This window comes from Elephantulus edwardii, unplaced genomic scaffold, assembly GCF_000299155.1.
Source record: "Elephantulus edwardii isolate Elephantulus edwardi_28Jun2011 unplaced genomic scaffold, EleEdw1.0 scaffold00006, whole genome shotgun sequence".
NCBI classification, from domain to species: Eukaryota; Metazoa; Chordata; class Mammalia; order Macroscelidea; family Macroscelididae; genus Elephantulus; species Elephantulus edwardii.
The window spans coordinates 6845540-6852582 of record NW_006399756.1 but is presented as its reverse complement, the minus strand read 5'-3'; positions in this window follow the sequence as shown (position 1 = coordinate 6852582).

The following is a 7043-nucleotide window of genomic DNA, read 5'->3' as shown; positions in this document are numbered from 1 at the left end:
AAAAAAAAAGAATAAAGACTTGAAAGAAAACAAACCCTCCCCTCATCCCTTTGTCTAAAATTTCTTGCTTCTTTTCATTGCCAGACATGCCTGGTGGCCTGTAATCACGGCTTCAATTCCCACATGCCTTTAGCTTTTGAAATTTGGCTTTTCTCTCGATCATCCTACTGAGAAATTGTTCTCTGAAGGTCACTAAGTCTCTTGTTTGTCAAGTCCAGTGACCTTTTCTCTGTGCTAAATCTTCTGAGTCTATAGAATTTAGCATTGTTGGCCATGTTCCTGAGACTTGGACAATGCTGATTGTTGTGCGCGTGAGGCTCATGCCCTCCCAGGCACCCAGGAAGTGTTAACTACCTGGATCATCTGCCGACCAGTGGGTGGTATGGAGGAGGTCAAAGGAAAATCTTAGAATTCAAAAAGCAATATCATTTATTACATCAGAAGGGACTGTTGTTGTTATGTGCCATCAAGTTGACTATGATTAATCGTAGCCCTATGAACAAGAACTACAGCCTCTAACATGAATTACATCTCAACATCAAGAAGACAAAAATCCTCACCACTGGACTGATAGGTAACATCATGATAGATGGCGAGATGATTGAAGTTGTCAGTGATTTCATCTTTCTTGGATCAACAATCAACACCGTTGGTACCAGCAATCAGGAGGTCAGGAGACATGTTGCATTGGTTTAAGTTGGCTGTTAAGGACCTCTCCACATTACTAAGGAGGAATGACGTCAGTTTGAAGACTAAGGTGTGACTGATTCAGGTCATTGTCTTTTCAGTCATGTGCTATGCATCTGAGAGCTGGACAATGGATAAGAATGACGGAAGAATTGATGCCTTTGAGTTGTGGTGTTGGAGAAGAGCCCTTGATATCCCATCGACTTCCAAAAAACCAAACAGATATGTCTTGGGAAAAGTACATCCAGAGTGCTCCTTGGAGTCAAGGAAGGGGGAACTTCATCTCGCATATTTTGAGTATGTTGCTAGGAGAGGCAATTCCTTGGAGAGGGACATCATGCTTGGGAAAGAAGAGGGACCACAAAAGAGAGGAAGACCCTAACATGCTAGATTGACACAGTGAGCCCAGCAATGGGCTTACATGTGCCAGAGATGATGAGGACGGCATAGGTGGGGCAGGGTTCAGACCTGTTCTTCATAGTGTGGTCCTGGATTATGAGTCCCTCTCCACAGCACCTAACAGCAACAACATGGTATGATGAGAAAAACATTTTATTGAGGACTCAAGAATTTTACATTCTAGGGAGCGCTGGTGGCCTAGAGGCAAGAAGTTGGGCTGCAGTTCAGAAGGTACACTGTTTGAAACCACCAGATGCTCTGCTGGAGAAGGAGGGGCAATCTCCTCTTGTGCCAGTCGGATCCCATTCGACGGTACACAACAAGAAAAAAGAAAAAAGCAAACAAATAGTTCTTCATTCTAATTCCAGACCTGGTTGGTCAGCCTTTCAGTAACTCACTGGACATTTCTAGGCATTAGTATTCACATCTATGAGCACATCAGGAGTCCATGTAGTCAATGTTTAAAGCATACCTATGTCCAGTCCCTCTTCCTAGAGACTGTTTCAGTGGGCTTGGGGTGAGGCCATTGCATTTGTATTTCTGTAAAGCTTCAGGGATACAGATGGGTAAACAGTACCGAGAACCAATGGATACCAATGATAAGTAGTACGGAGAACCAATGGCCTTTTCCGTTTTAACAATTCGTAAAATAACTTCTTTGTTAGAGCCAGTTTTGGATTGACTCTTCCTCTTAATTCCAAGATACTTTTCATTTGAATTTACAGGGTACTTAGCACATTCTGCCTCACATGATGATAATTATGGTTAGTTTGTCTCTTCTCTCCTCCTCCAGTCCTGTCAAACACAATTCTCTTATTCTTTGTGAGCTTCTTGTTTCTTAACACACATTAGTACTCATTAGATGATGTAAAGGGTTAATAAACTTTACCCAAACAATATCCACTTCTTTCAACAACATAAACTGCAGCTCAAACAAAACAAAAACAAACATCTAATTCAGTCACACCACCACTCTGATTCAGAGATGTGATGCTCTTTATCCTCGATGCAGGAAAGGGAAGTCAGGGGATCTGAAAAACTCTCTTTGGGAATATTTTCAAAGTGAAATGTTGGCTTAACCATTGTTGTTGCATAATAAAGTGGCCTTTGATCTTATCTATGATTGTGTGTTAGACATCTGAGAAAGTGGGTTAAGTCTTCTGTAGACAAAAGACTGTTGTAGTTCAAACTCCATTTATTGATAAGCTGCTCAGCATAGATAGCATTGAGCTCTCCTGTACTCCAGGTTCAACCACTGTGAAGAGAAGGATTATGGAAGATCAATCTGTCGCGAGAATACCTGTAACGACAAAATATCACGAAGGTATGAAGTATGTGGGAGGAAAAAAATCCATGAAAAGTTATTTCTTGTTGCTGTAGCGGAGCTGAACACATTCTTTATCATGTTTATCCAAACAAAACTCAGAACATTACCAATAACTTTACTTAATAAAGATCCTGTTCAGTTTTTAAAAACTCGAATGAACCCTGTATCACACTGGCTTCCAATCCAAGCCATTCAGTGTCGCTGCTAAATCCCTTTTGTAATTGTTACAGATTTTTATGTTTCTTTGTTAAAATATTTTTTCTATATTTTTCTAGAGTAGAAAATGTCTAAAACAATTTACAATACTTAAAGAGTCCCTATGTTTTATGGTCTTTGAAATTTTTATTATAAACAAAATCTGAAGCCTGAGAAAGGAAAGGTTATGCCTTAACAGGAAATGCAAACCTCTTTGGCTGGAAAAACACAGACTCATGAGATGTTAGCAAATTGATTATTTACCTTCTATTTTACAGAAGTGCTGGGGGGCATCATGGCTGGCTCTCCCAGTGCTGATGAAGCAAGCTCACAACCCAAAGGCCTTAGCAAAAATAGAAGGCCCTAAGAATTGATGGAATATCAATTGATATGTCTGAACAAACAGATGCAGCCCTTTACATGCTCACCAGACTGTGCGAAGAAATCTGGGAGATAGCTCCATGGCCAACTGATAAGAAAGAGAGTAAAATTTGTTCCCATTCCCAAGAAAGGTGATCAAACAGAATATGGAAATTATTGAACAACAATATTAATATCACACTCAAGAAATCTTGCTTAAGATTATTTAAAAATGGCTAGTACAGGCGAGCTCTGGTGGCCTAGTGGCAGGAAATTGCACTGCAATCCTAGAGGTGCATGGTTCAAATCCACCAGATGCTCTGCTGAAGAAGGAGCAACAATCGCCTCCTGTACCAGTCAGATCTAATTTGACGGTACACACATTAAATAAGAAAGAAAGAAAGGAAGGAAGGAAGCTAGTACAGTAAGTATATCAACAGAAAGCTATCAGAAACATAAGCTGGATTTAGAAGAGGCCATAGCATCAGAAATATCATTACTGATGTCAGATAGATGTTGTCTGAAAGCAGTGAATACCAGAAGAATGTCTATTTGTGCTTTATTGTTTATGAAAAGGCATTTGACTATATGGATCATAGCAAACTATGGCTAACATTGAGAAGAATGGGAATTCCAGAACAATTAATTGTGCTCTTGTGAAACCTGTACCTAGACTGGGAGGTAACTGAACAGAGCAGGGGAAACTGCATGGTTTAAAATCGGGAAGGGTATGTGTTAGGGCTGTATCCTTTCTCCATACCTATTCAGTCTGCATGCTGAGAAAAGAATCTGAGAAGCTGGACTCTGTGAAAAGGATTGTGTGGTCAGGATCAGAGGAAGGCTCATCAACAACCTGTGTTATGCTGATGACGCACCTTACCAGCTCAAAGTGAAGCGTTTGCTGCAGAAGAACAAAGAATGCATCCTTCAATATGGATTACATCTCAATATTAAGACCAAGAGGCAATATCATGATAGATGGAGAAGAAGACTGAAATTGTCAATGATTTCATGTTACTTGGATCCATGATCAATACCTTTGGTACCAGCAGTCAAGAAATCGAAAGATGGGATTTTGACGTCCTGACTTTGGCCTGGGGCCGAGCACCATCTGCAGTCTGCACCGGCCATTATGTCTGCGCCAAGTCGGCTGTCGCTGAGGGGCCTGTTGGGCCTGGCCCTGTGGGTACTGGTGCCTCGCGCCCAGGTCTGCTCAAAGCTGGCGCAGGAGGTCAGGGTCATGGACTACGTCATCGGGCTCACTGCCTGCTTCATCTGTTTTCTTGTGCTGCTATCCTGGGTTCTGTTACATCTGGAGAGCTACAAGAAGTGGGAATGAAGGGGACCGTCCTCTCCCGCTCTGTGTCCTGACCACCCCCGGACCATCTAATCATGTTCCTGCATTCCTGGCTGGACAGCCCCGAATCATGTCCTTCAGTTACCCCTCCTGCAGTCATGACCTCTTGATGTCTCCATGATGACATCCTGTGACCACAGATGGAAGGCCCTGCTTGGGGGCCTCAACTTGTAACAACAAAGCCTATTTAAATCTTAAAAAAAAAAAAAAAAAGGAATGATAGAAATAAATAAAAATCTACTGTCTGGGAACTCTCCAGAGTGCTGAAAAGCAATGATGTGAACTTAAGGACTAAGGTGTGCCTGATCCAAGCCAGGGTCATGTCTGTTAATTGTTATACATCTGAAAGCTGCACAATGAGTAAGGATGACAGGAGAATTGATGTTTTTGAGTTGTGATGTTGGAGAAAAGTGCTGGATACCCGGTTGACTGCCCAAAGAACAATGTCTTTCTTGGAGAAAGGGCCAACCAGGGTTGTATCTGTGGAGGCAAGGATAAGTGAAGCTTTCTCTCACATACTTTGGGCATGTTATTAGAAGGGGCAAATCCTTGGAGAAGAACAACATGCTTAGAAAGGCAGAGAGAGGGTGAAAGTAGGAGGGGGAAGACCCTCAATGAGATGGATTGACTCGGTGACTGTAACAATGGGCTCAAGTTTATTGGAGGTGGTGAGGATGGTATAGGATAGGACCAGGTTCAAGTTTGTTGTTCATAAGGTCGCTATGAGTTGTACTGGACCTGAGGGCACACAACAACATTATTTTTGTAGTAAACGATATGCAAGATTCTGTTCGGAATCTGGACCTGGGGATTGACGTGGCTGTTATTTCCCCCCACAGCTGTCATTTATCATTGATCTTAGAAAAGACATAATGAAGTAGCATTTCTCCAACATTTGGGCCAGTGTGTGGTGAAGGAGAGGGAGAACCACGATCTCTGTGTCTTTTCATCCTATTTGTATTAACGTAATAGACATGTACTAGGAGATGATAAAGAAATACATCCACACCTAATGTATTGCCATGGAATAGATCCAGACTCATAAAGACCCATCTGGGTGTAGAACTGCTTCTCAGGGTTTTCTCCCACTTTATCTTTACGATGCAGCTGCCGCATCCTTATCCTGCAATGGCCAGTGGGTTGGAACCTCCATTTAGGTTAGCAGTTAAGTGCTTAACCACTGCACCATCAGGACTCCTTTAAATAGATATTTATATACACACAGTCGTCAGAACAGATCAAGGAAACACTGCATGGTTCAAAATTGGGAAGGGTGTACACCAGCGATATGTCCTATCTCCATACCTATACCTATCTCCAATCTATACATAGAACAAATTATCCGGGAGGCTGCGCTGTACAAGGAGGAATGTGGCGTCAGGACTGGAGAAAGATTCATCGACAACCTGCGTTATTCAGATGACACAACCCTGCTTGCTGAAACTGAGGAGGACCTGAAGTGCTTGCTGCAGAGGGTCAAGGACTGCAGCCTCCAATATGGACTGAAGCTCAACATCAAGAAAACCAAGATGCTCACCACTGGGCTGATTGGCAGCATCAGGATGGATGATGAAGAGATTGAGAATGTTAACAGCTTTAATTTGCTTGGCTCCACAATAAAGACTCTTGGTACCAGCAGCCAGGAAATCAAGAGACAAATTGAATTGGGAAAGTCTACTGTCAGAAACTTCTCCAAAGTACTGAAGAGCAACGATGTCAGTCCGGAGACTAAGGTGTGCCTGATCCAGGCCGTAGTCTTTGCAATTACTTGCTGGGCATCAGAAAGCTGGACGATGATTAGGAATGATAGAAGGAGAATTAATGCCTTTGAACTATGGTGCTGGAGAAGAATGTTGAATATACCATGGACTGCTAGGAGAACAAGTAAGTTCGTCCTCGAGAGGGTGAGAACAGGTTGTTCCTCGGAGGCAAGGATTCTGAAGCTTCGTTTGACATACTTTGGACGTGTTGCAAGACGGGACCAGCCCTTGGAGAGAGTCATCATGCTTGGGAGGGTGGGGGGTCAGCGCAGGATAAGAAGACCCTCGATGAGACGGATTGATTCAGTGACTAGGGTAATGAGGGCGGATGTGTCAGAGACAGTGAGATTGGCACAGGATAGCGAAGGGAAGGGTTTAAGGGCTTTTGTACCTAGGGTCGTTATGAGTCACAGGAGACTTGACAGCACTTAGTAACAAATAGACACGTTGGTAAAAAAATAGGTGGAAATCAAACAGACAGCTAAAACATTTGTCTTCTCTGAGGTCCTGTGAGGAAACTGCCCAAGAAATGGCTAAGTGGAACCTAGGCACTAGCTGTTTGCTTAGGAGACGCGCGAGGCAGGGGGCCCCTCAAAGGCTTGATTGAGAGCCTCTGTGCACAGAGCAGAAGCCGCACGCGCAGGCGCAGAGCAGAGCGAGGGCGCACAGGCTGCACGCTCCGCCTTCCAGGCCGGGCCCCGCCCCCTCGCGGAGGACACTCCGCAGCCTCACAATCCGCGCCGGCGCCGGCGTGACGTCATCCGTCCGCGGCCCGCCTTCTGGGCCCGGAAAGAGGCGGCTTCCCATTGGCTGCGCCGCCGGCGCCCAGCGGCCAGTGGCTGGACGGCAGGCGGCGGAGTCGGGCTGACGTCGCGCCGCTGGCCGCCGGGTTTATTTGGCTCCGGGTCCCCTCGGTCGCCGCCATTAGGAGCCCGCAGCGCCCGCGGCCGCCCTCTCC